The following is a 24,448-nucleotide window of genomic DNA, read 5'->3' as shown; positions in this document are numbered from 1 at the left end:
GAATCAAGTAACATGTGGGTCTTGGCTTGCTGCATTTTTTGTACCTCGATGCCAGTCAATGCTTTTGTCGCAAACCTAAAATACATTTTACTGCAACTGAATGGTGTTTTTTTGCTAAATTTTAAAATAAAACTGAAAGCACTCAATAAAGAGTCATAACGGCACTGGTGAGGCCCAAAAGGCCGAAACAGAGGCTTATTCACTAAAAACTGAGAGTTTGTTGAAAAAGAAACATTAGGTAAAGGGGTAAAAGTAAAGGTGGTTCCATTCTCGATTCTAAGGTTTGGGCAATATTGAGAAAAAAAGGTTCACATTAGGCTAACCCTTTAACTGCCACCCTTTCGTTGATGCATTTTTCAGAATTTAGCTCGAGCAAGGCTTTGATTTTGTACTGCCGTATTTTGAGAACGGTAATTGCCAGAAAAAAAAAATCAAAACATTACAGTTGTTGCATTTTCAACAGTCTTTTACAATATGTTTACAAATTTTGTGTATTTCGTTTAAAAAGATGCCTCAAATGACTAAAATTTCTGACAAACTACAAAAATTTTGTGTTTTTTGACTTTTTTGTTTCCGTTTAGATATGTAAAAAAAAAACATTTAAACTGCGGTAAACGTCACCGCTAAACGTCAGGCAAGTGTCAAGCTTTGCAGGCGACGTTGTCATGATAATGTTTATGTGTTATGCGAAGAAAGAGCCGCATAAACTTCACTTTGCACAAAAAAATAAAAATTCTCTGTAACTGATTGAAAATTGAAGAAAAAGTTCAAATACAAACCAAGTAATTTTTTTCAACTTTTAAACAATACAAGGTTCCTCTTTCTAAGAAAGTAAGACCCATGCAGTTTGGAAAACAAACACCAGAGTAATGGTGATTGCAAAAAGTGATTATTTTTTAGGGCTTGGGCTCTTTAAAGAGCCCGTGACAGTTAAACGATTAAACCTTTGGCACTGACGAGACTTCGGCCGCCTTCCATGCAGAAACTACGCCCACCCAATTTATTGCACCCAAGGTGGAAGTTAGCGGTGTTTTTCAACAACTAGATCGAACAAGGATTGCATCATTGGAGAGCGCACACCTTATCCGTTACGCCACCCCACCGCCATTAGGTATAAAGGTTTTTTACAAAATAAGTTTAGGGAACTAGCAACATATGACAGCTTAACTCACTAAAGAAAGTAATGCAATAGATTTTTAGATTTACCTTTAATTTCAAATCTTGACAGAGACATATCCTCATCAATGACATTTACATCTTGCAAAACATCTGTTTGGAGACCTGAAAAACAATTGAAAATTTTTACAGCTTCAACATTTAATATAGTAAGATGCATCAATAAAATAAATTATATTTCTTGAAAACAGCTTATAAACAGGAATAATAGAAAGACTATGTTGCGATGGATTGAAACATAACTGACAAACTTTTGAGAAAAAATATTCGAAGTCTGACTCTCTTGGCTTTTATTTATTACGGCTAGAAATCTCACCAAATTTACTGGAAAAATCAGTTTTTTCCATTACTTCGTTTTGAATGACTGGGGCCAGATACAGCGTTGTTGCGACAAATCTTCAAAATGCTGGCGCATTTGCATTATTGCATTGCGGCGTAGGCTTATTGTACGTGATGACAATAGTTTGTGTAGTTTCTCTTTAGGCATCATTAATTATGAAATTTTACTTTTTTAAAAACACAACTATACGAACAAAAACCTATTTTTAAAACAGGTATCAGTGTTACCGGCCACGTGAAAAATAATTCGACATACCAACATTGAAGAGATGTCAAATTCATTGGTTGCTCAATTCGTGGGCGTCGTTATAATAGCCAAGGTTCAAAATCAGCTTATTTTTACTCCAGCAAAATCATTGCCGGCGTAAAATTACGAAATGGCGTCCTCAATTGCTGAAGTAAAAACTTTGAATACGTTTATTTGCCATAATTTAAACCGCATTTTTAAAGTTAATGATTTCCTATCGATTCTACAACTTTATGCCCTTGTCAAGCAATAAGCACAGCTCACGAGACAAAATAACTACATTTTAGAAAATAGTATTCACTGCTCAAGAGTGCAAAAAGAACTGTTTTAGGCGATCAATTTTTTGACTTTTGTGTGTAAAATGGTTCTTAATAATACGTAACATTCCATGATCGTTGCATTCAACCTCAAACTTCAGCGACCGCATAAAATAATGATGTAAGGTTGGCTAGGTAATGATAATGGTAATAGACGTCGCTAATGCAGGCAACTGATTACACAAGAAAAACAACTTTAACAGAATAAAAACACAGAAAAATTAAGTAAAAATGCTCGAAAAGTCGAAAGCGAGACACCCACCACCAACGGCAATATTAAATCTTCATCGTTAAACAGTAACTTGCATTACCATTTTCAAATTGTGTGACGTTTTCAGCACGAAAATCGAACAAGCAAATGTTGAGAACGTCAAAGGGGTAATATTTATAATTGCGACCAAAGCCATAAAACCTCTTATTTTGTATCATTTTTCAATTCAATTCTCACACATTACGAGTATCTTTGCTTGAAGAACGTCATGGGTAGTCTTCATCGCATATTTTACTGACTTAGTTTTGTTTAAATTCAATGGTTTTGATCTTACTAGCCACCGCTCACGCAGGAGTTATAGTTTTCCCTTCGCTCTACTGGACACGCTTTTTCACCCAGTTAAGCAATTGCTGGCGAACATCAGCCCTTTTTTGCATTGATTCAACGTCTGCAGGCGTTGAATCAGTGTGCAAAAGGTTGATTTGCTGATTGGGTTTCTGTATGCAACACGAGTTCAAAATTTGCGTCCGCACTATTTTTGCCGACGCAATTCATACTTTGTCAGATTACTTCAGCATTTACCTCGACAATTGCCGACACCAAATTCGAAGGTTGAATAGCATCATGCAGGCGCGGATCTATGGGGGGGGGCCCAAGGGGCCCGGGCCCCCCCCGAAATTTTGTGAAAAATTGTTGAATGGTTTGATATGCTTCTAAACAGCTTATATTAGTCCCACAGCGGGCTTACAACCCCCCTTTTGGCACGCGTGTGACGTCACGATATTGAGAATGATGCTTTCAGTCTCTCTACTGTATGTCTCTAAACCAAAGTTTGCCTAATTTTAAGCGAAACTGCATAAAAAGAGCGAGTTTTGCCAATACCAAACATTCAAACATCTCAGCCAGGAATTAGCAATAAGAAAACGGTTATAGGCAAATTGTTCGTAAGCAATTGTTGGTAAAGCAATTGTTCGTAAAACAATTGTTCGTAAAGCATTTCTTCGTATACATCAAATTTTAACTGCATGCACGAAAAAATGCTTTAGGAAGAATTGTTTTACGAAGAATTAATTTTACGAACAATTGCTTACGAACAATTTGTCGGACACCCAAGAAAACATAGAGATCAATTAGCTTTATTACCGAAAAAATACCGAAGAAAACATGATCTTATCCTTTTGCTATGCCACCGGACAGCACCATTTTACAGGAATATTTATACCCATATTTTTGTTGAAAATGCTCTCAGAATGCACCAAATTCAAAGTAATTTTTCAAAATTTTCTGGCGGAGGCCCCCCAGACCCCCCGCCGCTGGGTGTCGCCTTCGGCGAACACGCCGTCAGGCTTCGCCCGCCGGCCGTCAAAACCCCCAAATTTCTGGCTACGCCACTGATTGTTCATATCTGTTTTATCTTTTTCTTACTTTTTAATTCATTTTTAAATTTTCTGGCCCCCCCCAAAATAAAATCCTAGATCCGCGCCTGGCATCATGGACAGAAAGCCAAACGCTGCCGTGCAAGATCAGGCTCGAACAGGATTGCCATATTGGCGTTTTTTGAATTGTTTTAACATTTGAAATAGAAGTGTAAAAAACTCTGTTTTACCAATTCGCAGTGATTAATTATAAAACATCAGGTTTGAAAAGCCCGCATCCTGATAATGCTTTTCATTATCCTATTACATTTTGAGCTAGCTGATTTTGTCAACAGCATGATTTCTATCATTTTTCAATTTTTACTACCGAAGTTTTTTAAACTTCTATTTAGAATGCTAAAAAAATTCCAAAAACGCCAAAAATATGTCAAAAGGCCAAACTGAAAAAGAAAAAATGCATTAAAAAAAACGCCAAATTTCTCAAACTTGGCATTAAAAACTCCAATATGACAATCTTGTTGAGCCTCATCTTGCACGGCAGCTTTTAGCTTCCTGTCCGTGATGTTATAATAGCGACGTCCAGGTTTTTTTTAAGGTTTGGTTTGGGCGACCGCTAAGTAGTTTTAAGAGACCGCAAGTGTTTCATTTAAATATCAAAAAATAGCCATATTTGCTTAAGACATAGCGAGAAACAACCATTACTTTTCTACTGTAGTTGCAAGTCCAAATTTTGGAAAACCGCTGGAGAAATTTGGGGGACCGTTTCGGTCCCCCAAAACACCTCAAAAAAAACACTGGCGACGTCCATGTTCATTCAACGCTTAAACTTAACAGTGATGTACAGAAGAGGTCAGCGACCACAAGTTTGCGATGCATTTGCTGCCGGGCCACAAAAAATAAATTATCTCGTAATAGACGTTTTGAATTTAATCACATTTAATTTACACGCAATCCATCGTTTGTTCAATTTCAGACCATGCTTGTGCTTGGAGTAAAAAAAGATTGTCAAAATTTGATGTAGCCCATTCCTTACAACTCGAGCAAGTTTTCATCGACCTGAAAACTCAAAACAATTTACTTTAAAAATGTAAAAATGACCTTATTAACCTAACAAAAACTTGACCAAATAATTTAGTGTGTTTTTGAGATTTTATGTGAAAACTAATCGATTTGGTTAATTATATCTTAGCCTACCACAATTGCAAAATTGCGATACAACACAGCAGTCTGAGCCGCAAAACTGGCGATATAAAACAAAACAAATAAACCCTACAAAAAAAACGCACCGCGCAAGCTTGCTACAAAAAGTTGACTTCCTTGAAAAGACAGTAGATTATCTATGTAGTATTATCGAAACTAACTTAAAAATCACTACCCTGCACACCCAGGTCACGCAGTGGCGTAGCCAGAAAAAGAATTAGGGGGACCAAATATTTGATGAATTCAAGAGAACGACAAAGTGTTTGATTTGAGACATTGCCACCTGATGTGCAGTGGCGTATTCCGGTGGGTTGAGCAAGGGAAGCAATAAAAGTGGTGGGGGGTTAGAGCGTGCCTCAGGCACGCGTATTCTAGGGGGGTCCGGGGGCATGCTTCCCAGAAAATTTTTGCAAAATTACACTCAAATAATGGATTATAGCGCTTTCTGGAAACACTTTTAGGGTAATATTTGTATGAAATTTATTAGCAGATAAACAGCTATTAACTTATTAAAGGTAACTCTTACACACAAACGGGCAAAAACTGCGGCTAAAGTTAGAGAACACCAAAAACTCAGCTACACAAAAACCCAACAGAGCAAGCGATTCTGAAATTGCTTCCATGGATTAGTTAAAAAAAGCGTAAATCGCGCAAACTTTGCGTGATTTGCAAAATTTATTGGTGTCTTTCTGTGTGTCTAAAAAAACAAGTCCTGGGGGGTGTTAATAGCCAGACGTCTTGGAAAACGATATAAATTTTATTATATTTTCAACAAAGGGCTCAACTTCTGAATCCAAACTTTGAAAATTTGGGGGTGCATGGCCCCTTTCGCCCCCCTTGGCTACGCCAATGCCCAGGTGTGTCCTAAAATCTAACTTTATGAATAATTATATATTGCATTTAATAGTACTACATCGGACTAATTGAATCATCTAATGCAGGGGTGGGGAACCTTTTTAGTAATGCGGGCCACATAAAATGAGAAATAACACAGGCGGGCCACTAAAATTTCGAAATTTTATTTACAGATAAAAAATGCAGCGAAGTAGACAATGATTTATTTCACTTTCACAGCTAGTGGGATGGCTGAAAGTTTTTATTTTTGGTGAGTCGTGTGATGTCTGCTGACACGGAAGATGTTGCAACTCTTAACTACATCTCCACGTTTTTATCAGTCAGTCTGGAGACTCTGGAGCGAAGCCGACTTTTTGTTAGATTCAATTTGGAAAAAAACTGCTCGCAACGGTAGGTGCTTCCAAACAGAGACACATATTTCAAAGCATGTTTCCGCATGACTGGAAAATCATCAGCATTTATGTAGCGTTGATAAAAGTTGAGCAGTGGAATGTTTTGGTACATCGCTTTCAACGTACCGTCACTCTGTGAGCTCTACTGTTTCATGTTGGAAGTTACTAGGAACATCAGTTGCAACCACATTGAAAGGAGAGGCAAAAATATCTAACTCCATTTCTTTACTCTTTATGTCCAAAAATCTTGCATTAAATGTCTCCATAAGATTGACACATACATAGGCAATGGGTAGCCTATATTTGGCTGTTGTAGAAAGCTTTTGCTCTTGCAAGGTAGGAAAATGTGCGGTATTATTGTTTTCAAGTTGTACTTTCCACAGGTAATTTAGCTTCAAATGATTTCACTTTTCCAAAAGAAAAAAAAAAATTTTTACGAAATTTTGACGCGGGCCACATAGAACAATTACGCGGGCCGCATTCGGCCCGCGGGCCGCAGGTTCCCCACCCCTGATCTAATGCTTTATCAAAAATGCTAACAACAATGGTACTCACCAATGCTTTTCCATGCGACTCCAGTCTCTGGACTCTGCTGAAAATTGAATGAGGCTGTTCTCCAGGCATTTAATTAAATAATATGTGTTCTTCTGGTGCAAATTAAGCTAAACTATCACCAGATGTATACAGTGACAATCTGCTTTTATTTCGACGTTTCGTCAATCAGACACGACTGACTTCTTCAGGGGGCTAGACCAGGTAGTGACTACCAGTCTAGCATGGCAAAACACAGGATCATGTTGCTGAAATCAACTAAACATGCAAAAAGAAAATTCAGCATCTAGACAAAAAATTATCGCGCGCAAAGTTTGAAATAACTTAGAAGAAGGGTCTTGATTGTTAACCATCAACAAGAAACTTAAATAACAACAGGAGAGGAGAGTGAACGGCATGAGTCATCATGATGAATCGAGTTTTGTACGCACTGCTGCACAGTTTTACAATCAGCATGAAACCAATTTAAACAACGTAAAATAAGATCTTACAATAGTTTTTTGTAGATCGCAGGAAAAGAGATGCCATCATTGCGATTCATCACATGAGGCTTTTGATTGATGAAACAACTTTCAGAACACAATCGCTTTTTATAATCACTTTCAACTTTTAGAATTGCTCCAAGTTATTTTATGATCTGAAGTTATGGCATGCATGCAAGGAGCAGAATGTTCCGGGCGTTGATATTTGAAAGCTCTTTTGTGTTCATTAATGCGAGATTTAAGATCTCGTTTGGTTTGGCCAACATAAATTAAATTGCAATCATCACAAGAAACTTGGTACACCAAACTTGAGATTTCGCTTTGTCTTTTAAAGACGGCAAAAATTTACTTATTGTCAAGAAAGGTTTCAAAGCGACTTTTACACCAATTTTATTTAAGATACGCCGAATTTTTTCAGAAACTCCCCATAAGGCAGTGCTTCTCAACTCCTGGGTCCCGACCCAAAACTGGTTCGCCGTTTCATTTGGCTGGGTCGCTGTAAGATGTGATGATAAAAAATAATGTCTCTTGAGCAAAGTTAAAACTGCCTACCACTAATTTAGTTTTCGTAATTTCTGCTATTCTATCTACGCTGCGGGTTTCACTCGATGATTTTGCCACACGCATTTTGCGGTGAAGTGTACACAACAGCAGGGAATGGGATGGGATGGAATGGAATGGAAGATGGAATGGAATGGAAGACAGATTTTGGGATGAAAGATGGAAAATGTCAAGGATGGAAAGGAATGGAAGATCTTGATGATGGGATGGAAGACAATTTTCCATCATTCCATCCCAATTCCATCATTAACTTTCTAACGCTTTATCAAGACATGCATTTTATTACACCAATTGTCTGCGATGCTTCTCAAGTATTTTCGTTAGGTACTTTGTTATCTTCTCCAACGTACAGGGCCGGATTTAGCTGATGGGGGGCCTGGGGCACTTTCAGATCGGGGGCCCCCGTGCAAAAAAAAATTTTTCGCGCCTACGGCGCGAAAAACCACCTCTACAACTACAGTAGCATTAATCCGATACTGCTCTACACAGCACTTTGCAGAAACTTCAAAGGCTGAAAGAATAAAATAATAATAACACAAAATCACATTTTTTCCACGTAGGGGGGCCCTTCAAAAGTCGGGGGCCCGGCGCACCTGCACTCTCTGCTCCCCCCCTCCCCTCTAAATCAGGGCCTGCCAACGTAGACTACTACAACAGTTTCTTTAACTTTGCTAGGTGTTGTTTCTTTCTGTATTTATAGAATCAATCTACGTTTCTAGTTATAACACCAAATGGTACGTAATCCTCAGGAAAATACTGCTGTTAAATTTTTAGCTTAAATTTAGCCTATGGTTTTTAGGTTTATTTGTGACATATTCAACGCGGAGATCACAAAATGTGAAGATGGAAGATGGAATGGAAGATGGAAGAGATTTCTGAGATGGAATGAAAGATGGAATGGAAGATTTCTAAGATGGAATGGAGATGGAATGGAAGAAAATCTCAGGATGGAAGATGGAAAAAACGTCTTCCATTCCATTCCATCCCATTCCCTGCACAACAGTAGCCTACAGTAACACTAGACTAGGGAATTGTAACAATTAGTTGCTTCAAAAACCACCCCAAACAAATACAAATAATTGCTAAACTTGGACAATTAATTGTTTTAAACCTTATCAAATGAAAAATTAATGCATTTCCCACATCCTCTTCAAAGAAGGAAAAAGGTGCGCAAGGAGGTGAATGAATTTTTAATAAACAAGAAGTATAGCTTGGTAGAAAAGTTTGCTGATCAAAAGTGGCTTTTGTTTGTGGTGTATCTTTCTGATATATTTTCGCAGCTGATTATCTTGAATAAATCTTTGCAAGGACCAAACATAATGTTGGTCGATGTATTTGAAAAACTGATTGCTTTTACAGAAAAGCTGAATTTGTGGAAGAAGATCGTGTCCCAGAAAACAGCATCATTTAGGCTACTGTTTTGAAACAGTTACTGCAAGACGGAGTTTGGCTTTGACGATGTTCAGCTTGTCATAGAAAGGCATTTGGGTTCATTGATGCGATAATTTGATTTGATTATCCCTAAAAATGCAAAGGATTTGCCTTGGAATGGGTGCGCAATCCATTTGCTATTGATGTAGATACCCTACAGGAAGGCTACCTATGCATTTTTGAGTTTCAAGAGGAGTTTATTGACATTCAGTGCGACAGTGTATTGATGAAATATTTTAAGAAAGAAACCATTGGTCAATTTTGGACAAAAGTCACAAATGAAAAAACTGTTGTTGGCACGCCCGCAGTGGTGCCGAAGTTAGTGGAGGATTGGGGGGATAAATCAAAATTTTATCAAAGTTTAGACGATTTTGAACATTGGGGAGGATGCATACCTTTATACACAATTTTAGTGGTTCTGGTATTAAGTTTATTAAACAATCACCAGACCTCGGTAAATTAGCTGCTAACAGCCTAATAATAATATACAGACAAGAAATCGTGGAGATAAAAGCGCTACCAGTGCTCTTGTGAATGACTGCTGCAAGATTAAGAAACAAGCAAAGAAAAATTGGTACCTCCAGCGGGATTCGAACCTATGAACTTACAATGAATACTTAGTTTTTCCAAAAAAAACAGAAGTTATACTTTTCTTCTTGCGCTCTCCTTCACTAGAATCACTACACTTAGTGCGCTATAGGACAAAGTCACTAGTAGTCAGGAGATTGAAAATAATCGAAGCTACAGAAGAACATCTGCAAATTTATGACAAAAATGCTAACTTTCAAACACATCACAAGAACTTGTTACAACCGAATTGCGTCTTACGGTAGTGCACATTGAAAATACATTAGCACTGTCATTTATGCTGATGTCATTTAAAATATTTTGGTGAATGTTGCAAACAATGCTAGCATTTAACCTTTCATGTCCCAAAGTATTTCTCAGCCAGGTTTTCAATCTACGAAGATTGGAAAATGACCTCTCACAAGCAGCAGAGTTACCAGGCAAAAAGAGAATCTTAATCAGCTGGAGTATTAAATTTGAGAATAAAGAGAGGTTTTTCCAACTCGGACAATGCCTGGTAAGCTTTTTTAGCATCGTAGCCTACAGAGATTTTGCTCCTGTTGCCTTGCTGAATGAATCAATTTGATAACTCATCGATTGTCTATTCAGCTCTGGATAATTTTTGACCATTTCAGGAACTAAGCGGTCTTGAAAATTCGTGCAAGTTCTTTATACTTTGCAGAATCGGAATTCAGGCTACTTTCAAACCGTTCGGTCAGTTCAGAGATAACTCTATCCATGAACTGATTGTAAAGTATTTTATAACTTAATGCAGTTGAGTGTCTGCAGGAGCTGCCATCGAGCCTTCACCCAATCTTTCAGAGACTCTTCTTTGCCGTGGTGCTTGCAAAGGCGTGATAAAATTAGTAGCAAATTTTTTCCGGAAGTGAAACTGTATTTTTGTAATTGTTCTCAAACTCCAAATCACAATATTTCTCTCGAGTGATTTTCAGGGTCTGAAACAGCTCTTCACAAGAGTCAATGTCGAGCTTTTCTCCTTGCAGCGTGATACTAAATTGCTCTATAAGTGCCAAAGGCTGCAAAATCAGCACAAGTCCCAAATACGTTTCTGCAGTTTCTTCATTACTGCAGTGCCGTGGCCAGTGGCCTGGTCCAACTCGTCCTTAATACCTTCAATGAAGGTCCTTCATTGTCTAGCGTCAAATCCAAGACAATTTAGAACTGTGATCAAACATCAATAAAAGAAAAGCAACAGCAATTTGAGATGCTTGCAAACAACTAAATCGAAGTACAACTTCATAGCAACTATTTTTTTTCTGAATTATTGGGGGGGATGCTGTCAAAATATTGGGGGGATATATCCCCCCATCCCCCTTACTTTGGCACCACTGCACGCACGCAGTAAAAGCTCTCCAGCCATTTGTTACTACCTGTGTGAGAGAGGGGGTTTTCTGCGCTTACTAGACCAGGAGCCCGCGACCTTCACTCTAGGTGAAAAAGTTACCAATTTCTATTCATACAGCGATGTCCGGTGGTATGTGGGTACTCATAATCTGGAAGTTTGCCGGGCCGCCGGTGGTGGGTATGGGAATGGGGGGCAATTTTCATGGCCCAAAAAATTGCGCTAGGTTAGCTGAAAAAGTGACCGCTTGAAACTTAGTTGGTTGTACAGTAAATTGTTTCTACATGATTGTCTGGTATGTGACAGACATTTTCGGTGGTGGGGGGACTCTGACAGACAAGTTTTATACCCTCTAAAAAATTTGCGCTAGGTCAGCTGAAAAAGTTACCAAATAAAACCAACTGATTATTAATCTGTGGGTGTCACGCTTCACAAAAATATATGTGACAGACAAATTTGATGGTGGGTGTCCCCTAACAGACGACCTAAAGTAGGTGCCCCCCCCTAACTTGAGCTAGGTCAGCTGAAATAGTTACCGGATAAAACCAATTGAAAATTAATGTATGAGTGTTAAGCTTCACAAAAATGTATCTGACAGACAAATTTGATGGTGGGTGTCCCCTGACAGACGACCTAAAGTAATATGGCAATCACCCAAACTTGCGGTGGTGTATGTATGGAATGAAGCGATGGCAGTGCGCTCAATGTATTTCATGAAAATGTTAGCCACGACCGGGGAAATGCAAGAACCCATCGGCGTACCATAAATTTGACCAAAAAGAACGTTATTATAACAAAATACAATGGACTCAAAACACAATTTCAAAGCTTCTGTCACGTCATTCATAGAAAGTTTAGTCTGCAAACATTCTTTGAGAGGGACGGAAGTAAATAAGCTTACAACATCAAAAGAAACAAAGCAATTATTGCAATCAATAGAGGTGTTTTTGATTAATTGTACAAACTCAAAAGAATTTTTTACGGTGTATTCTTGGTTCAACAATGGCGATAAAATGTCAATTAAAAACTTCGATAAATTATAAGTAGGCGAACCGATAAAGGACACGATAGGTCGAAGAGGGGTGTGGTTTTTATGAATTTTGGGCAATCTATAAATTTTCGGAGTTACACTCTTATTACACTTAAGACGATGATAAACTGGCATAGTGATTTTTCGTTTAGTTGCAAATCGCCAAACTAATTTGTTTACAGATTTTTCAATAGATGCAATAGGATTAGGTTGACGTCTTAAAATTTTGTATGTAGTATTGTCATTTAAAAGTTCAGAGAGTTTGTTATGATACTCAGAACTGTCCATAATTACCGTAGCGTTCCCTTTATCGGCTTTTATTATTTTGATGGAGCTGTCAAATTTCTGTTCTTTTAAAGCTGTCATTTCTTCTGGAAGAAGATTGGGTGGAGGGGGTCTTGCCGAATTCAGAATTTGAGTAATCTTTAATCTGACCGTTGCAACACCAGCTGCGTCATTCACACCTCTGTAACCTGTATCCTTTCTCTGTTGCTGCTACAATATCCAATTTCGGAATCAATTTGGGCTAAATGGCAAAATTGTGACCCTTTTTCAACACTTTGACTTGACGTTTAGTGATTTCTTTCTGGCTTAGATTTTTCACCCATCGGTTTGTCAACTATGAGGTGTCATTTCTTTCTGAGAGCTGTGATTGTCGTAAAGCAGCTAACTTTTTTTCATGAATATCTTTTGTTTTATTGTTTGTCCTTTATCGGTTCGCCTACTTATAATTTATTGAAATTTTTAATTGACATTTCATCGCCGTTGTTCTTTTCTCGTGTTGTCGCTATATGTCAAGACATCCGTTGGTTAGTCACTGCCTGGTGTCGTCGATAGAATCTAGGCCTTCCATACCATGAGGTGGTCTGAATAGCCGGCAATCCTTGATAATGTGGGCTGCCGTCTGCATTTCACCACACTCACAAGTAGCACTTTCTGCCAAGCCCCAGCGCAACATGTCTGCACCATAGCGTCCAACACCAGTGAGCAAACGGTTACGCCTTGATGAGGCAAGTCTAGAGAGACCATGGCCCAGCTGGTTCTCGGGCGTGGATCTGAATACTTGGCGAAGTGGGGATGTGCTGCTTGACCATTGTTCACACCACGCCGCGTGGCACCACTGTTTGCTAGGATTTCCACCAGAGGCTGCCAGAAGGTCTTGTGCAGCGCGTACAAATGGCTTTCTTGATTTTAGCCGCTGCTTTGGTGGATATCTCAGCGTGGTTTTCGCCATTGTCATTGTTGAACCTGAATTTGTTGAATCGCCATTGTTGAACCAAGGATACACCGTAAAAAAATCTTTTGAGTTTGTACAATTAATCAAAAACACCTCTGTTGATTACAATAATTGCTTTGTTTCTTTTGATGTTGTGAGCTTATTTACTTACGTTCCTCTCAAAGAATGTTTGCAGATTATCTCTCAATTACTTTCACAAGATAAGTCTTCACACGAACGCACTAAACTTTCTATGAATGACGTCATAGAAGCTTTGATAATGTGTTTTGAGTCCATTGCATTTTGTTATAATAACGTTCTTAATCGCCAAATTTATGGTACGCCGATAGGTTCTTGCATTTTCCCGGTCGTGGCTAACATTTTCATGAAATACACTGAGCGCACTGCCATCGCTTCATTCCATACACCCAGGCCCGGATTTAGGAGGGGGGCAGAGGGGGCAGTTGCCCCGGGCCCACCGACTTTTGAAGGGCCCCCCTATGTGGAAAAAATGTGATTTTGTGTTATTTTTTTCCTTTTGGCCTTTAAAGTTTCTGAAAAATGCTGTGCGGTACTGGACTGATGCTACTGTCGACGTAGAGATGGGTTTTCGCGCCGTAGGCGCAAAAAATTTTTTTGCACGGGGCCCTCCCGATCTAAAAGTGCCCCGGGCCCCCCATCAGCTAAATCCGGCCCTGCATACACCACCGCAAGTTTGGGTGAGATATGTAGATGACACTTTTTACATTATAAAAAGTCTGCGGTCAACCAATTCCATCAACATTTGAACAGCATATCTTCTTCAATTCAATTCGCAACAGAACATGAAAAAAACAACTTCATACCATTTTTAGACGTCTTAGTTATTCCTCACTATACCACAAACACTTTGACTACTACGAACCCACACACACTGACAGATATTTAAATTTTAATTCACACCACCCCAAACATCAAAAACTTACTGCAGCTAAAACTTTGTATGACAGCATTGACACACATGTCGCAGTTTCGCATGAACTTTCACGACAGAACAAAGCATACACAATAGGCCTACGTTGTTCCTCAATGGATTTCCAAGAAAGCATGCTTGCCAACGACAACCAAAAAGTTTAATACTGTACCTCTATCTATACCCAGTATAAGTTTTTTGTTTCTTTACCTTATTTTAAGGGAGTTTCTGAAAAGTTCGGCGTATCTTAAATAAAATTAGTGTAAAAGTCGCTTTGAAACCTTTCTTGACAAGAAGTAAATTTTTGCCGTTTTTAAAAGACAAAGCGAAATCTCAGGTTTAGTGTGCCAAGTTTCTTGTGATGATTGCAATTTAATTTATGTTGGCCAAACCAAACGAGATCTTAAATCTTGCATTAATGAACACAAAAGAGCTTTCAAATATCAACGCCAGGAACATTCTGCTCCTTGCATGCATGTCATAACTTCAGATCATAAAATAACTTGGAGCGATTCTAAAATTATAGAGCTTCGGTAGAGAATTTGTCTTGTTGAACCATGGGCATACGAAGCCGAGCAACGTTATCAAGTTTAACATATTCAAGTTTATTATATACCGGTACCAATTCTAAAATTCTAAAAGTTGAAAGTGATTATAAAAAGCGAATGTGTTCTGAAAGTTGGTTCATCAATCAAAAGCCTCATGTGATGAATCGCAATGATGGCATCTCTTTTCCTGCGATCTACAAAAAACTATTGTAAGATCTTATTTTACGTTGTTTAAATTGGTTTCATGCTGATTGTAAAACTGTGCAGTAGTGCGTACAAAACTCGATTCATCATGATGACTCATGCCGTTCACTCTCCTCTCCTGTTGTTATTTAAGCTTCTTGTTGATCGTTAACATTTAAGTCCCTTCTTCTAAGTTATTTCAAACTTTGCGCGCGATAATTTTTTGTCTAGAAGTTGAATTTTCATTTTGCATGTTTAGTTGATTTCAGCAACATGGTCCTGTGTTTTGCCATGCTAGACTGGTAGTCACTACCTGGTCTAGCCCCCTGAAGAAGTCAGTCGTGTCTGATTGACGAAACGTCGAAATAAAAGCAGATTGTCACTGTATACATCTGGTGATCATTATCATTACATTCCTTTCTCGTATTGAGGGTTGGATACAATGCACCATTGTTCTCGACCATACTGCAGTTTCATAACTTAATTTTGTCCATTTAGTGATGTTTGATGTCCAAATCATTCTTGGTCTGCCTTTGTTTCTTTTACCGTTTATCTCCTTTCTATTAATGATTTTTGTAACGAGTTTTGCCTTATTGTGTGTCCGAAATACTTCAATTTTCTTTATTTGACTATTTGTAAGAGAATTTTGCTTGAATTAAATGTGGATAATACTTCATCGTTAGTGATCTTTTGTTTTCATGAAATTTTTAACATTTGCCTGTATGACCAGAGCTCGAAGGCATCGATCCGTTTTTCCATTTTTTGCTGAGCGATAACCACTCGGTCACTGTGGTTAGATTGAGACTAGATAATAATAATAATGTTATGGTTTTTACTTATTGTCGCTCAGCAACAGCTAAGGTCTTTTAGCAACAGGACTCGTTTTTATTTTATATCAGGTTTACGATGTTATCATATTATTACCTGGTTTATTCTCACTGCGTTATGCAATAAAGAATACAGTTGGTACTGTTTTTACCCGTAAGTCTTTGGTATGACCCGACCTGGAATCGATCTAAAATCTACCAGTACCAGAGCCAAAAATGAAACCACTTGGCCACTGAGCTGGTGTAGACACTAGATTACGCAGCAAAACAAAACGAACTAAACATATTAAAAACAAAAAAAATAATTAATTTTGCTCAGAAAAGAAATGGAAAAACTAGATCCTCTCTACCAAAGCAAACTCTCTACTTAGTGGCACCTAGTGGATGCCAAAATTTTGGAGAAACAACACTTAACAACAAGCCGAAACTTCACTTTGTCAGTTTCGATCAAAGCTTCCCCGGGTACCAAACGCAAAACTATCAGGATTGCGCTTCCAAAAAAGCTTTCCTATTGTAAACAATCGTTTACTTTATAGGCTACGTACTATAGCAATACGACTAGCCGCAAAAAATAAAGCATGCCATGTGAATATGATGCTACCTCTCAATCAAATAAAGTATTTAATATATGAGTGATTGTAACATTTTGTTTCTTGAGACTTTTGTTTTCTTTAATTGAAAACTATTTGATTCAATTGCATACGCATTAAGATTTGTTGGCAAAAGGTTGGTTCACAACCGAATGCCCACGGCGACGAACGCGCTGTGGGGCCCACCATTGGCTAAACGTCGCGTCAACAAACTACTTTTTATATAGCGTTTTTGTTGCAATAAACCTTCGTTCACTTTAATTTCGTCAAATTGTAACACATACTGGCCAATAGTTAGAATTATTTTGTTGTAAATACAAAAAATGATATTTGTTGTAGAAAGGTTGGTTCACAACCGAATGCCCACGGCAACGAACGCGCTGTGGGGCCCACCATTGGCTCAACGTCGCATCAACAACTATCATTCATATTAAATGTTTGTTGAAATAAAGCTTTAAAATTTTTTATTTCACAGAATTGTAATACATACTTGACATAATTCTTAATTCGTTTGCCAGAAATACCAAAATTAAGATTTATTTTCAAAAGGTTGGCTGACAACCGAATGCCCACGGTGACGAACGCGCTGTGGGGTCCACCATTGGCTAAACGTCGCGTCAACAAACTACTTTTTATATAGCGTTTTTGTTGCAATAAACCTTCGTTCACTTTAATTTCGTCAAATTGTAACACATACTGGCCAATAGTTAGAATTATTTTGTTGTAAATACAAAAAATGATATTTGTTGTAGAAAGGTTGGTTCACAACCGAATGCCCACGGCGACGAATGCGCTGTGGGGCCCACCATTGGCTAAACGTCGCGTCAACAAACTACTTTTTATATAGCGTTTTTGTTGCAATAAACTTTCGTTCACTTTAATTTCGTCAAATTGTAACACATACTGGCCAATAGTTAGAATTATTTTGTTGTAAATACAAAAAATGATATTTGTTGTAGAAAGGTTGGTTCACAATCGAATGCCCACGGCGACGAACGCGCTAGGTGGGGCCCACCATTGGCTCAACGTCGCGTCAACAACCATTATTCATATTAAATTTTTGTTGAAATAAAGCTTTAAAAATTCTTCATTTTACAGAATTATAATACACACTTACCATAATTCTTAATTCGTTTGCCAGAAACACCAAAATTAGGATTTATTCTCAAAAGGTTGGCTGACAACCGAATGCCCACGGTAACGTACGCGACGTTGGCTCTTCGTTGGTTTAACGTTATGTTAACAACCTATTTATTATATTGACGTTTGTTGAAAAAAAATTTGTAAAAGCTTCAGTGCACAGAAGTGTAATGGGTACTTTTCATTATGTAAGATTATTTCACCGGGAATATAAAAATAAACAATCGGTGGCTGAAGGTTGGTTTTCAACCGAATGCCCACGACGACAAATGCGACGTTGGCCCACCATTGTCTTAACGTTGTGTCAACAACCAAGTTGTACACAATATATATTTGGTGAAAAAAATATTTTACGTGGTTTATATCACCAAATTAAAACATGATTTACACTTTTTTAGTGATTCTTTGTTCAGTTAAAAAAATAATGTTAGTTGGCAAATGGTTGTTTTGCGACGAAAAGCCAACCGCGACGTTCGCGACCGTTGGCCACCGATCAGCCAACATTGTTTGCTGTGCGGGTTACAATACAGTCTCAAAACATAAAACCTGTTCTTTATTTATAGCTATTGTTAGCCTAAATTTGGTTGAAATACTTCCGTTTTGTGAGACCCTGGCTAAAATAGCGCTACAAATTAACGCTGACGCCGTCAATTTCTTTAAGAGCTTACGCAGTAGGCTACTTTACGCCGTAAAGGTTTTAGGCAATTTGCGCTGACGCTGACGCGGTCAATTTATTTCATTGACGCGTACAACACTGAATGCTAGCAAGGACAGTTGGGACAGTGTTGATAAGTGAAATCGGTAGCCTTGTGCTAATTGCTGTACTCCTGTAGCCTACAGGCCCGGATTTAGGGGGGGGGGCAGAGGGGGAACTTGCCCCGGGCCTCCCGACTTTTGAAGGGCCCCCCCATGTGGAAAAAATGTGATTTTGTGCTATTTTTTTCCTTTTGGCCTTTAAAGTTTCTGCAAAATGCTGTGCAGTACTGGATTGATGCTACTGTAGACGTAGAGGTGGTTTTTCGCGCCTTGGCGCGAAAAATTTTTTTGCACGGGAGCCCCCGATCTAAAAGTGCCCCGGGCCCTCCATCAGCTAAATCCGGCCCTGCTCCTGTAGTAGCCTATTTGGCAGTCAGGTAGATTTATTTGTGCACCAGCTTACAATGGAGTGGTTTGAACCTACCAGCCATAATAACCACTTGGTAAAAGTGTTGAAATGTTCTTTTTGTTAAAGCCAATTTTTGTTGCTCTCCCAAAGTGTTTTCCTCTGTTACGTCTACGTATTTAAGAATGATAGGTTAGTAAATTTTGGAATAAGTGTAATTTTAGGGGAAAATCGCTTTCCAATGTAGCTAAGCAAATTAAATACCTTAATTTGTCAATTCTTGTCCAAGTTTAAATAGAAATTAAATCAATTTAATGAGCAGGCCAAATTTTCATGCCAGCTTCTATTGTGTGATATAAGTTCTGGGTTGAATGACCTCAATGTTCATCATCATTTCCAGTCTTTTTGATTAAAAATTTTTAATGCTTTTGGCTTTCATTTCGAGCAAAAAGACGTGTAGCTACGACATAATAGATCTGCCTTTGCTATCACTCAGCCTAGCCTACTTTTGTGTTGTTTTCCAAACTGGTCAGAAAGTCCATTAAAGTGAATCACTTTTCCATATCGATGCAGTGAAAATACACACTATATTGTCAGACATTTTCTTGCCTGTAGAGGGCCCATAAAGGGCTTAACATAGAACTGGTTGTCAGTCTTCTTTTGCAATTAGCTGGTTGTATTGTAACATGGTCAAATAACTAAACGTCAGCCTTTGTTTAAATAAGCGATTGAGCTATTCGGCTTGAGCTAAGACAACTTGTTAGTAACGTCTGTAAAAGGTTTTAAACGTACCTATGGCATTGAATCCTTCTCCTTGTTTGATGTTTGCATTTGTTAAAGTAAACAAAGAATTTTTCCTGGCTTCTATTTGCGAATAGAGTTTTAGAAACTGGCATGGAGCGCAAAGGCAAACTAATTACGAGAGCGGATGGTTAGCCTATATCTTTTAATTTCAACCTTTTGTTTGGTGCGAACAAAAATGTGAAAGCTGAGCCAAGGTGTGTTTATTTTTGGCGTCAAATACTGATATCATCTCGTTATGGTTGGATAAGAAAAGGGAAAAAGATTCTTTTGTCAAAGCTCAGTGAACTCGTAGTTTCAGCTATGCTCGATTTGTTTCAGCAATTGTAATAGGCACAAAAGTCTACTGATGTTGAAGATCTGCTATATTATGTCGTTGCGTCGAATCAGTTATTGTAGAAATGTAGACAAACGGGATTACTAACAGGATAGCCTGTATGAAAATAGGAAACAATCAGTTAAGTTCAAGCCATCGTAGTCAAGTAGTCGTAGCCTACTTGAGGCATAAAATAGTACTTTACAGTATATATTTTATAGCGATATAACTTGTTTTTTAATGAGCCAACAACTTATGAAAACTGTACAGCAAACCTGCATAGTGAAACAATTTATCGTCATTGGTAGCCTCGGCTAATAGGCTATCATTAGAGAGCTACCATAGGCTACGTTATCAGTGTAATTATTTTTTTTTGGCTTAAAAATTTTTGTTAAAAAGTAAAAAATGACACATTTTGTTGTAGAAAAAGCATAGGCTTTTTATTCGAAGAACAAATTATTTTCTGCTGATTCGCTTCACTGATTTTTCTTAAGATATGGGCCACTAAAGAGTCATCAGTCATCACAAAAATACAAAATTGTAAGAACTGCATTTTTTTTCGACTTTTTATAAATAAATTCTCATCAAACATATTGCTAGACTTTGTTTCAAATTTTGGATGCTACTATTGCGTGCGGCTGCTACACTATAGCGTGGGATCTCTCTTTGTAACCACTATTATAGTCAGGTTTATCGCTGCATTATCATGACTTATTAGGCTATTAGTTAAAATGAGTATGTTATCACACATTTTCATACATATATTGACACTTTGTGCATATTGTACATGGACAGGTCACGTAATTAAGCTACACGTGGGTAGGCAACAGATGAAGGCGGTACACTCAGGGGTGTATTCCTAGCATTTTATTTGGGGGGGGGTCTATTAACACCTACCTGTGTTGTTATAAACAAAGTATGTATAAGTAATCGGTGTAGGTGAGCCAACAATCTTTACCTTTTTTAAAATGAAACAATGTTTAGTTTGTTTTTATTTCTGAACATTATGTCGAAAAACAACCCATGCTAAAACATAGTTTGAAGTACAGAAAAAGATAGAAGCAACAAAACCTGAAAACGTGGTTGAATCCGAAATAAAATTATAAGTTTGAAATTTGGCTTGGTTGCTACAGTGCAATCTCCTTTGCTTTTTCTTTACTGCGTAGGCTTACACTTGAAACTCGCTTTGCATGAGCTAATTCCAATCTCTTAACTCAATCGTAGGCTACTTATATGTACATGGGTGTCCGCACATAGGGGCAAATGGGGTCAGCTGACCCCCCCTGGAAAATTGTTGGATGAAAAATGAAAAAGCGAGAACATGCAAAAGTAGGCAATTTACTGAAAGGGGGAGAGGGATGAAGGTGATACGAGTGATGACTGGCTGGTCAAGCTCTCCGATTGTGATCATGACCCTTCTTCGGGAGTATCCCACTTCCTCTATTAATTTACGAAGATACCTACGAGCTACCCGTAATCGCAAAATTCGACAACTTGAGCTCCTGTACTCTCAGAACTACATTACTAGTGCGGGCACTGGCTTTATCTCACATAAATCTGAAGAAGGAGAATTCAGTTTCAGATAAAATCATCTCGTATTTCGTGAATTCAATGAAGCTGTTTGTAACATTAAATCATACAGAAAAGAACAATCAGCCACCAGTTTAGTTAATCAATTCTTGAATAAGAAGTGAAGTCGACGTGGGTCTTTGCCGAATTTTTCGATGACTTTTTGAATGAACGAATTTTTGTCCGAGTTTATTCAGCTTCTGTGGACACTCATCATATACAGCCCGGATAGCCTGTCGTCAGACATGGTTGATCTGACCCATGTTTTGACCCGCCTCATTGTGCTGAATGATCTTTATACCGTACGAGTAGTGGCGGGGAGGGTCAGTAATGTTATCATCGCTTGACGTACAGCTGGAAAAAGTTCCATAGTTTTCACCAAGTCCACAAATTCCAATTCTTCCTGGTCTTCGGACTGAGAAAATTTTCCTTTTATGGTTATTTATGTCATACCACGACATGGCGTCTTGCTGAAAATTGTCAAAGTTGTAGAACTGGTGTATGGTTTTGACCAGGGCTTTGTAGTCTGAACGGTCAATTTTCTCTATCTGCGCTGGATGCAGTCGGTATAACATGAATGCCGGCATGTTCGTCTCTGAGAAGCGGCTTTTCAGAGACTGGATTAAAGAGTCCATGTAAGGAACGTAAATGGAGCGGCGATAGTATTCCTCACTGGTGCCACTGCCACCAGTATTTGCTCTGAATACTTGACGCTAATTTTCAAATTTACTGTTAATATAATCACAACTCATAACTTTTTTCTGTGTATGGTTTTAAAGGTTATAGACTCCAAATACCATCGCGTAATTGAAATGCTTCTTTTTTTCTGTTCTTACCTTCCTTTACTATCTCTTCTTGGAACTACTAGCTATTAGCAGTCGGTCGCTGCGGAAACCACACAGTTATGACAAAACAAAGTGCATTATTACCCCAAATGTATATATTACACCTTACGCAAGGTTCACTTGAGCACGATATATAGTATGCAATAAAACGATTATATAACTCTGATAATTATTGCTCTGGCCAATTTTGATAAAAATTCGTAGAAATGTAAACACTGATAAAAATGATAAAGTGTCTGGATGGTGTAATGGTCAAATTTTCAAAAAAATTTTGCATCCGGCCGAAAGGGCAGAGTAAACTCACCTTGACCCCCCCTAACCGAAAACCTGCTGACGCCCTTGTATATGTATGAGCCAATTCTAAGCAAACTTGCAAAAAAAAATTGACTGTAGGAAAGTGAGGAAATGCATCTCTTGAAATGAGCGCTTGTGTTAGCAGCTTTGCTAGTAAGAACCAATAAGCATAAGCTGCCAATGTGACAGTTACACTAAAATCTCATTTAGTTATTAACGAACAGTACAACTTCAAATACAACAAAAACATATTCCAAGTTGAAGTTGGTGCAAACGAGATTATACAAAACTAATAGCCTGTCTGCAAGGTCTTTGGTTTTATGGGCTAAGTTATATAAGCACCACGACAGGCTTTGATTTTAGCCAGCAAACAGTTTTTGCACACATCTGAGTTCATTCAATGTGGGCGGCTTAGAGTGCTTAACCTGAGTATCCACAGCTGATCGATGAGTCCGCAATCACTTCTGAGTTGCCGCAGTGCCATTGCATATATGAGGAGGTGGTCCATTGATGCTGATGAACAACATTACTGAAACAAGTGAATTGGTCAGCCGTGATCGTAGCGGTGTGATGACCAAGTTCATTTGCGAAAATCCACGTTCGGCTTCAGCAGAACTTATAGCAATCATCATGAATCATGTAATCATGTTTAGTACTACGTTCTTGAGCAACTTTATAGTATCTGGTATATGGTAAGGATTGTTAACGTACAATCGGAAATAGGAGTGGTGACATGAAATCTCTCCTCTATTTCCCGTAATATCTACTCTCCTTCTTGCCATGGAACTTCGATTACAGCAGGCCACAACTCTGGTACAGTAATTTCCAAGCTCTTCACAGAATTTTCATTGTTGGTGTCCACCATCCTGCTTCCAATGTTGTCAACTGAAGCTTGAATAAACCGATTCCGATCAAAAGAAGGATAGTCTCTTCGTCGAGCTTTAAACTGGTCCAACGTTATGTCTTTAATAAAGGAGTAGTTTTTGTACTTTCAGGACTCAAGTTAACAACTTCATAAAACGAATACTTTCCTTCTTGAACAGCTTTATTTGAAATAGAGAATTACTAGTCCATTTGACATGACGATTAGCTACTACGAAGTTGATATTCTCAGTCTGGAGAGTTTCTGACAAAAGCGATAATTGCCGAAGACAATCTTTTAAAAGCGCTCGATCTTCTACGAATTCCTTGGTAGTCATTTTGATGCAGAGACTTCTGAACATGGCCCGATCTGTTTCTCTAATATTCTTCCTTTCTGCGAGGGCTGTGAAGTGTTTATACAATGCTGAGAAACTATTCCACACAGCATTGATACCACGATGTGAGGACGCAACACAATGCACACTGAAAATTTTACCTACTTTCCTAAATTTTAAGGCACATGGGTGGGAAAGGCTATTCAATGCAAGAGTCACATCACACGCAGACATCTAGAATGTCAAAAGAGCCACAAAATTTGCTATGTCACTCTTTATTGCCCTATTTGCAAAAAGCTTGATTTACTATACATGTAGATTGCATGATAGAATTAAACTAACCATACCTAATCATGGAAAACGGCGTTTACTGCCAACTTATGTTAGTGTATTTTTGCAGTTATGTTGTTTGAAAGCTGTTAAAGTGTTACTTGTTCAGTCGATAAGTTATTGTTCAGCCAGAAGAGCTGAAAAGTGAAACTTTGAACGAGCCCCCCGGAGCCCCCCTACATCAGGCTTTTTTATATTTCGGGGGCTGAGCTCCCCCGAGCCCCCCAGGAATGCAACCCTGGGTACATCTCACTCCATAGCAGCAACAAAGTTAGTTACCCTCCTCCAGTTGTTTACTTTTTCAGTTAAACAATCCCCTACTTGTACTATCCCTACTTTTGTAAACTACATTTTCTAGTGTGAACTACCCGTTCTCACGTAGGGAAGAATTCCGTGGTTGTTTTTCCAACTTGCTTTTCCATCAAAATACAATATGTTGG

This window comes from Aplidium turbinatum, chromosome 11, assembly GCF_918807975.1.
Source record: "Aplidium turbinatum chromosome 11, kaAplTurb1.1, whole genome shotgun sequence".
Classification (NCBI taxonomy): domain Eukaryota; kingdom Metazoa; phylum Chordata; class Ascidiacea; order Aplousobranchia; family Polyclinidae; genus Aplidium; species Aplidium turbinatum.
This window is presented reverse-complemented; position numbering follows the sequence as displayed.